The 9851-nt window shown below is 37.7% G+C and overlaps 1 pseudogene; it reads right to left on the reverse strand.

Moving 5' to 3' along the window:
* Positions 1-9370: 9370 nt before the first annotated feature.
* Positions 9371-9493, reverse strand: LOC111521431 (annotated as a pseudogene).
* Positions 9494-9851: the final 358 nt, after the last annotated feature.

The raw sequence follows: 9851 nt of genomic DNA on the forward strand, positions 1-9851 counted from the left end.
CTATGAGGCCTACCCTGTTGGGTTATATGGCCAGTGGAATCTTTAGTCTATATTTTGTGAAATGGGGACCTTGATCACTATCCTTTTTGGCATGTCATACATGACACCAAGAGCAGTGAGACTCTTGGTGTTGAGTCTAGAGTTGAACTGGAGTTGAGTGGCATGTCTTACTGGGAAGGCCCCTGTAGTAGCCTCATCGTTGTGTCTGTACAAGTTAAGGCATACCTTCTCCCTCTACTTGGGGACAGGAGGCCAATATAACTGACTTGCCAGTCTTGCACAGTTGTATGGCTCGATGTATGTGAGTTGGTGTGGAGGGAACTTTTCCAGGTTGCAGTTATGAGCAGATCTCACAGTTCTGAGCAGCTGCCAAGGCATCTTCAGATTAGATTGGGATGCCTGCCACCTTTCGTATGGCCCACCCGTCGCTGCCCCTTGGTGGCTGCTCATATGATGTACCCATATGGCAGCCTCCTCCAATGGGCTTGAGCAAAATGCCCAAACATGAGTAAGGGCATCTGCCTCCTGACTTCTCAGAGGCAACCTGGGGCTGTGTGTATCCACAAGGTATACCTAAGTTAGGCATCAGGCATCATTCTCTTATAACTTGATGTGAATGTCTTGCCACATGAACATTCCCCAAAGGGGCTTGCCACAAACCTGCCAACTGTCAGTGGCCCATTGATTGATTCACATGGTAAATCCTCTTTGTGTAGCCTAACTATCTGTATAGATGATTAGCAGCCAGGCCTCATAGGTGATGAGTACCCAAACTGCCTGTAACCTAGCCCTTTGTCCTAATCCCCATTCTCTCTGTATGGTGTCAGCACCACAAACTGCTGACCATTGGTGTTGGGTAACTTTGCTAGACCCATCAGGGTATCAGGTCTAGTAGGTATCAGCTGGGTCTCCTCATATATGTGGTTGACCTGGTAGGTGGCTCCATTGCCATATCTGCCACCTCCACTTGTTCAAAGTGGATGGATCTTAATACCTCCTATAGTGCCCGACTTAAAAGGACTAGTGGACAAGACACCCCTAAGTTGTAGACAGGGATGCCACTTATGCAGTGTGATTGTGCCACTCCAGGCATGGGCTTGGCTAGGAGACCTTTCATGCACCCTTTTATGGAGTGGGCAGTTTTTTCTGTGGTGATCTGCTTTCTGGTGATGGCCTCCACTTGTTGCAATGTCCTATACAGGGCCAAGAGTTATTGCTCCAGGACTGCATAGTAGGATTCTGACCCCTTCTACAATTGAAATAAAAGCCCAACAGGTAACATTCCTGTTGGTTGCTTTTGCCACAAACCCCAGCTCATCCCTATGGCATCTCTAGTGGCTTCTAATCCAAAAGGATGCTGTGGCCATGGGGCACCTAATGCTTTGGCTTGTTTTACCAATATTTTTGCTTTGTCAAATGCCTCTTGCTCTATATGTGTACAGTCTCATTTTTAATTTTCCTTTATTGAAGGAAAGGGGAAGAGTTTGTACCAAATGAAGAACGAGTGTTCTTCAGTAGCCCAGTAAACCTAGGACAACCTGGAGTTAGGTTACTATCTGGGGAACAGGCTACTGTGATACCTTATTGATGACAGCTCTGGGTATGTTTGACATCTTATCCAGCCAGGTGACTCTCAGGAATTTGATGGCTATACTGGGCCCCTGTTTCTTCCTGGGGTTAGCTTCTCATTCCCTATTTTTTGGGCCATCCAAGATAGTTTGTAGGGCAGTCTCCAAATCTGTAAAAGGCTCTGAGGTTTGCATGTCATCATTAATATAGTAAAACAGGGAGATCAAAGCAGGAAAAGAGAGTCTAGACAGGTCCTTTGAAACCATACTGTGACATGATGGGGCTGTGCAGGTACTTTTGTGGTAGCACCTAAAAAGTCTATCGTTGGCCCTACTAAGTGAAGGCAAACTGGTCTTGTGAATCTTCCACTAAAGGAATACTAGGACAAGTCAGTCACAGCATGGACACTTCCCAGCTTACAAAGCTCTTGCTGTAACAGTTGAGCAATATTGGGTACAGCTGCATGTGCAGGGCACACCTCTTTATTCAGCTCATGGTAGTCTACAGTCATTCTCCAGGTGCTATCTGGCTTCTTCACAGGACACATAGGGCTGCTACACGGGTTGTGGGCCATACTGACTATTTGTACTTTATGCAATTCCTGAACTGTTTGGGTGATTTCAGAGTGTCCCGCTGGCAGACAGTATTGTTTCATATATATTGCCTGCTTGGGCTGGGGCAAGTGTACAGATACCCATTTGGCCCATCATCCCTTTTTTGTTCCTTAATTACTTTTTGGACATGGTCTTTGTTTTTATCCAGTGCATTAAAGTCCACCAATACTTCCCCCATATGATAACCTTTTTTAAATTGGAAATTATCAAGACATTCAATGAGTGCCTAAAATAACTTTGAGAGTTTAAACTACATGAAAGTTTTACCCACAAGCATTGATCACATTTACATTTACTCAATCTATTCACTTTTAATAGTTTATCTAGGTTACTAGTGAGAACCAAGACATTATGTAAAGCTAAATATCATTGCAAGCTATTTTTCTGTTAACCATTTTCATAGCTTGTGAATATCAGGTATTCAGCTAAGCAAGAACCTTCAAGTTAAACATGGGCATTTTTGCTGTTCAACTGTTCCCATTAAACCAACAATATCAAATTATTCTTGCTTATAAGAAAAATCACACAAACAAAGATAATTTTGTTTATGTCTGGATTTACAGTTTTATAACCTTCATGTCAAACCCTGACACCATAAATTATCTAGCAGAGGTAAATATAAAATGTATCTAATTAGCAAACTTAGACAAAAATGTATGCTGACACTTTTGAAGACATATTTTTATTTTACCAGTAATTTTAAAGCCAGCTTATTTAGCAAAGATTATTGAATTTATATAAACTTGGAAAGCATTTGAACTTATTTAATTTATGAGTACTCATTTATTTATAAGCTAATGTGGTAGAATGCTATATATAACACATAATGTCATACATGTACATACACATCAACGCTTATAAACATGTATGCACATATACTAAGATTCAGTGGCTTTCACCTTGGAATTCTAGCCATGAGACAGCAACATAAACTCATTACATTACAAAAGACAGCTGGATTCCAATTATTTTTTATAAAATTGGGATCTGTTCACATGGCTAAACTTTATTTGCCCTGATAGGTAATGCAAGGAAAGCTATGGATCAAAATTTTGGGTAAAGCAGTTTCTATGGCAGTTTGATTTTTAAAAACCTCTTTTGTCCTTTTTTTCCCTTCAGTTTCAAATGAATTACGTTGTTTAAATTTTAGCTAGAACTGGCTGAACTGTATAAGAAAAACAAAATCCCCAAATAACCTTGAATTAGTGTTACCATAAACAGTGAGTTTTATTTAAACACTAGCAACTTAAAAATAGCAGATTCAAAGCAGGCAGAAAAAGCGAGAGAGAAATAGAAAGTGTTAGAAGACTCTGCTTAACTTTATAGTTGTGGGTTAACCATTTGACCATTTGAACTCTGATTTTTTTTTTATTTGGTAATTTGCCCATCAGTTTTCAAATGTGCACAAGAAGAGGCCATGATATGTAACAAGCTGGAGTCCTAGAAAGCCTGACATGCCTTTGACCCTCTGCAGGAGTTTCTACTCTTTCTCCCTTTCCTGCTCTAATGATTTCTTAGTAGCTGGCCTTATTGCAACAACAGTGCATTTACTCTCCTTATTGTATTTTAATATCTTAGCTTCTTGCAATAGGTGCTTAGTCTCCACCAGTGTTTTCCAAGTGTCCCCATACTTATATGGTGGCCCACAAAGGTTGAGCAGTTGGGCATGTCCACTTCACATGCACGTTGCCAACTCTAAGATTTCCTCCATAGATACTCCTTCCTGACTCACCATTTGATCTCTCAGATCCTATTCACAATGCCAACTGTAATGAGAAAAACCTGGAATCATATTTTTAAAAAAATCCCCCAAACTGGCAGGGAGCCAAGGGACCAAAAGGAGATAGCAGTGAAGTGGAATAGAATTGAATACAGAATCTGAGCTCTGGCCCTACTGTGTGAATACCTGAAAAATACCCATCTCTCTAAAATGGTATTTTCTTATTTGTAACAAGAATAAGTTTGGTTAATAGCAATCCACAATAATAAATTTATAAGAGAAAACCAGGATAAAGCATAGTCTTTTATTTTATCAGAAAAAAATGGCCGGCCATACTATTTATCTATAGGAATTGATTTTAAACATATTTAGGTTTATTTATTAAAATCTAACCCTCTGCCATTTCTTAAAATATTAAATGATTTGTGAAAACCTATTCCTTCCCTTCAACCTTACTTAGATGAAATCTAAAACCTAGGTTGACCTTGGAGATTATCTATTGGATCTGATCCAATTCAATGGAGTGCCAAATTTGATTTACGATTTCTTTTGGAGAGTCTATGTAAAATGAATTTGGGAGCGTAATTCTAAATGTTTAGGTCTATCAAACAGCTCTTTTTTAAAAGAGAAGCATTGGTAAAATCGTTTTATCTTTCTAGATTCTAAAAATATACTATTGAATACATAAGGCATGCACTATACCTATTTCTTTTAAAGTTACTAGATGCTTGATTTGTTTGAACAAAGTGACAGGTAGTAATCTATCATAGTCTCTTCATTTACAAAATAAAAATTATCGGATGTTATCTAGTGACTTAAATCTGGTAGGTGAACATCTTTCTTTGCTCTTGGGTAAAGCTGTGAATCTTCATTCATGAGTTTTTTTCTTCTTTAAACACATGTATGGCTGTTTAGTTGAATTATAGAAGCTGAGACCTGAAAGAGATCTTATGAATGATTTTGCTGTAACTCTTCATTGCAGCATGTGCCTCATCCTACAATTAATTAGGTTATACTATTCATTGGTGTAATTTCTACACACATCAGGTTTGGAAGACCTGAAGCTTGAATTGATATTTTCACTCCTGGTAGATCACTTTTCTTTCATATCATCTGACGCATAGAAGATACTCTAATGATATCTACTGGCTAAATGAATGGGTCATTGTGGCAAAATACTTTAACATCACAGGCTATTTTTACATGGTAATGGATGTAAAGGTAAGATGACCAAACTGAGAATAAGGAGGTTTCAGTTTGAGCTCAAGCCTGGCGACTTTTGAAATCATTTGAACTCTACGGGTCTTAATTTCTTTATCTCTAAGATGAAATAACAAAGGAATTTAGAATTGTTTTTTTCCTGTTTCTCTGGCAAATGACTTTGGCAATTTGATAGGAATAGTGTTGAATCTGTAAATTTTGGGGGGCAGTATGACCATTTTAACGATATTGATTCTTCCAATTCATGAGCATGGAATGTTTTTCCGTTTATTTGTGTTGTCTCTGATTTCTTTCAGCAGTATTTTGTAGTTCTTCTTGTAGATATCTTTCACTTCCTTGGTTAAAATAGGTATTTCAGGTTTTTTTTGTGTGGCTACTGTAAATGGGATTGTGTTCTCGATTTGACTCTCAGCTTGAATGTTATTGATATATAGAAATGCTACTGATTTTTGTACATTGATTTTGTATCCTGAAACTTTACTAAAGGCATTTATCAGTTATAGGAGCTTTTGGTGGAGTCGTTAGGGATTTCTAGGTATAGAATCATATCATCAGTGAAAGAGATAGTTTGACTTCTTCCTTTCCTATCTGAATTCATTTTATTTTTTTCTCTTGCCTGATTGCACTGGCTAGAACTTCCAGTACTATACTGAATAGGAGTAGTGGGAGAGGGCGTCTTTTTCTTGTTCCAGTTATCAAGGGTAATGGTTCCAGCTTTTGCCTGTTCAGTATGGTGTTGGCTGTGGGTTTTTCATAGATGGCTCCTATTATTTTGAGATGTGTTCCTTTTATGCCTAGTCTGTGAGAGTTTTTATCATCAATGAATTTTGGATTTTATTGTATGCTTTTGCTGCATCTATTGAGGTAATCATATGGCTTTTTCTTTTAGTTCTGTTTATGTGGTAAATTACATTTATTGATTGCATATATTGAAGCAGCTGTACATCCCAAGAATAAAGCCTACTTGATCAGGGTGTGTTAACTTTTTGATATGCTACCGGATTTAATTTGCTAGTATTTTGTTGGGGAATTTTCCTTCTGTGTTCATCAGGAATATTAGCCTGAAGTTTTCTTATTTCATTGTGTCTGTGCCAGATTTTGGTATCAGGCTGATGCTGGCTTCATAGAATGAGTTAGAGAAGAACCCCTCCTCCTCAATTTTTTTGGAATAGTTTCAGTAGGATTGATAACAATTCTTTGTATAGCTGATAGAATATGTCTGTGACTCCATCTGGTCCAGGAAGTTATCAAAGCTGGAGGCATTATGCTACCTGACTTCAAATTATGCTATAAGGCTACAGTAAGCAAAACATCATGGTACTGGCACAAAAAAAACACCTAGACCAATGGAACAGAATAAAAACTCCAGAAATAAAGCTGAACACCTGCGACCATCTGATCTTTGACAAAGCCAACACAAATAAGCAATGGGGAAAGGACTCCCTATTCAATAAGTGATGCTGGGATAGCTGGCTAGCCATATGCAGAAAAATGAAACTGGATGCCTACCTTTCACCATGTAAAAAAATTAACTCAAGATGCGTTAAAGATTTAAAAATAAGACCTCAAGCTATAAAAATCCTAGAAGAAAACCTAGGAGATACCCTTCTCTATATCAGCCTTGGTAAATAATTTTTGGTGAAGCCCCCAAAAGCAATTGCAAGAAAACCAAAGTTTGACAAGTAGAACCTAATGAAAATAAATAGCTTCTGCACAGCAAAAGAACTATTGACAGAGTAAACAGACAACCTACTGAATGGAAGAAAGTATTTGCAAACTATGCCTCTGATAAAGGTCTACTATTTAGAATCTATAGGAATTTAAACAGATCAACAATCAAAAACAACACTATTAAAAATGGGCAAAGGACATGAACACATTTCTCAAAAGAAGACACACAATGCCAATGAGCATGTGAAAAAATGTTTAACATCACTAATCACTAGGGAAATGAAAATCAAAACCTCAATGAGATACCATCTCACACCAGTCACAATGGCTATTACTAAACAGTCAAAAAACAACAGATGCTGGTGAGGCTGCAGAGGAAAGGGAACACTTATACACTGTTAGTGGAAATGTAAATTAGTTCAGCCACTGTGGAAAGCAGTTTGGAGATTTCTCAAAGAACTCAAAACTGAACTACCATTTAACTCAGCAATCCCCTTCCTGGGTATATACCCAAAAGAAAATAAGTTACTCTACCAAAGAGGCACATGCATGCATATGTTCATTGTAGCACCATTCGTAGTAGCAAAGACATGGAATCAGCTTAGGCACCCATCACCAGTGGATGGGATAAAGAAAATGTGCCACATACATACCATGGAACAGTATGTAGCTGTAAAAAAGAATGAAATCTCATCCTTTGCAGCAACATGAATGCAGCTGAAGGCCATTATCATAAACAAATTAACACAGGAACAGAAAATCAAATATTGCATGTTCTCACTCGTAAGTTAGAGCTAAACATTGGGTACTCAGGGACATAAAGATGGGACTAAGAGACACTCTGGCCTACTTGAAGGACGAGGGAGATGGGTTGAAAAACTACCTATTGGGTAGTGTTCTCAGCACTTGGGTGATGGGATCAATCATACCTCAAACCTCAGAATCATGCAATATGGTCATGCAATATGGTCATGCAATATGACCAGGTAACAAACCTGCACACGTACCCCCTGTTTCTAAAATAAAAGTTGAAATCATTAAAAAATAAAATAAAAAAATGAAGTCATTGGCCTTTATTTTTACCAAGATTCTTTTATTTGAAACATGTTTATTATGGAAAGTTAAAGACTATGAGTACATTCTTATTTCATATGTTAATTTGCAAATAGAATTAATGGTAGGTGTGAATTTTGTAATCTGATTATTGGGCTCATATCCTACCTTCACATTTTTAGCAAGTAACATTGAGATTGATCTGAGACTTGAAACAAGTGCTCTCAATATTTGAGAACGTATTTGCATGTAAAATGCCGACTAGGACCATTTTATTATAAAGTTATGTCTCTGATAATTCAAAATGTGCTATTAATTAGTTTTAAAATTTGGGACTAGCAAAGTCAGTCAGACTGAACATATCAAGGTATCAAATACTTTACTGTCAGTCTACCTCATAACTTCTAACTCCACCTCTGGCTTTGTCTGACATCAGGGTCAGACTCTTACGTCATGACATTTGTGAAGGATAGAAAGTGGCTTCATTAAAATCTTCAAAGGAAACCAGAGTAAAACAAGAGACAAAGGAGTTCCTAAGAGAAAAGAATTACCACAACAAATGACAGAGTCTGTCACAATGGGAAGAGAGAATTGATGTAGGGTACAAATGTGAGGCTGCTTTTAAATTTACACAGCTCAGACTTCTGTGGTCACTTATGGCCCTGGAAAAGAGATAGTTAATGTGTGGAAGTTAAAAGCAGTTTATTACTATGAGCCCAAACATTTCTGCTGTCAGATTCCTTCTTCCCTCTCATGGAAGGGATGAAAATGTGGACATTGTTTCTCTACCAGTCAGAGAGAGGTGAGGACTGGAGGTCAAGGTTGGGTTAACACCAATGTATTGGTGACCAGAATAAAGTATCAGGTGGCGTTTATGACAGGAACTTGGAGGCAGGTAGGATGTCATCCCAAGCATCAGAATTTGAGAAGATAGACACTCCCAACAATGTCAAAGGCCATTGACACCATGTGGGTTCTATGCCAAGCAGAATTAGCTAAGAGGAATGTAAAGTGCCAGAGCATAAGGATAGCAGAGACACAGGAAGTTGTGTAAATTTTATGTGAGATAGTCCCCATCCACTTTGGAGTATCTAAGAGACATCAGAAAGGATGGAAGCCTTGCCATTTGGTAGAACTATTAATCTAGTGGCGTTGGCAAAAAGGATTGAAGTAGCTATACTTAAGATCCACAAGCAGGTTGTAACTAGAGAGTCACTTGAGTTAAACTATATTTTATACAATGAATTTTAAAAATCCTACTAATTTGGTTGATAAGATAATCATTTATGTAGAAAAAAACCAATCATTAACCAAAATTGGAAGAGCAGTTTCTTTCATATTACAGACACAATTTACTATTTTACAGTTTGTAGCTTTGGTCCTTATTTCAAAACCTGGGGTCCCAGATTAATCAAAGAGTCTGACATCAGGTGCTCCTTGTGGCTATTGATCACCCACATCCCATATTTTAGCCATATACCTCTAATATATCTTTTTTTTTCAGGAAGAATAAGGTGAAATAATCAGGGTATTGTTAAGTTGCGATTACCCAGAGACTTTAATCATGTATCATATGAACTCCAATTATCATGTTCTAATCTGCCCTTCAAAAGGAGAAACAGATAAGAATTATTCCACGTGACCCTAACTCCAAGATATTGTTATGGTATCTTTGTTACATTTATTCCTGCTCTCTGTCTTGATTTTCTTTACTTAGTTTGGCAAGCTTCTGCTCTTTGGCTATCCTGCTGCCATTTCCCTTTGAACAGATCAAGGGTTCTACACAGACATTGGATACATGCTATGTACAAGTTTGCTTTGTGTTCTTTTCTTGTTATTTAACCATTTAACAGAAGGGCCTCTTCAGGGTTACATGTGCAGCTTTGGAAGAGTTTAATTTACTTACATACATTTTGAAGTTCTGAAAAATTGCTATTGTGCTCATTTGATTTTTTTCTATTTAGGATTCTCCCCTTCTTTTGTGTTTTGAGGAAAGATAAATT

This window comes from Piliocolobus tephrosceles, chromosome 2 (genome assembly GCF_002776525.5).
Source record: "Piliocolobus tephrosceles isolate RC106 chromosome 2, ASM277652v3, whole genome shotgun sequence".
Classification (NCBI taxonomy): Eukaryota; Metazoa; Chordata; class Mammalia; order Primates; family Cercopithecidae; genus Piliocolobus; species Piliocolobus tephrosceles.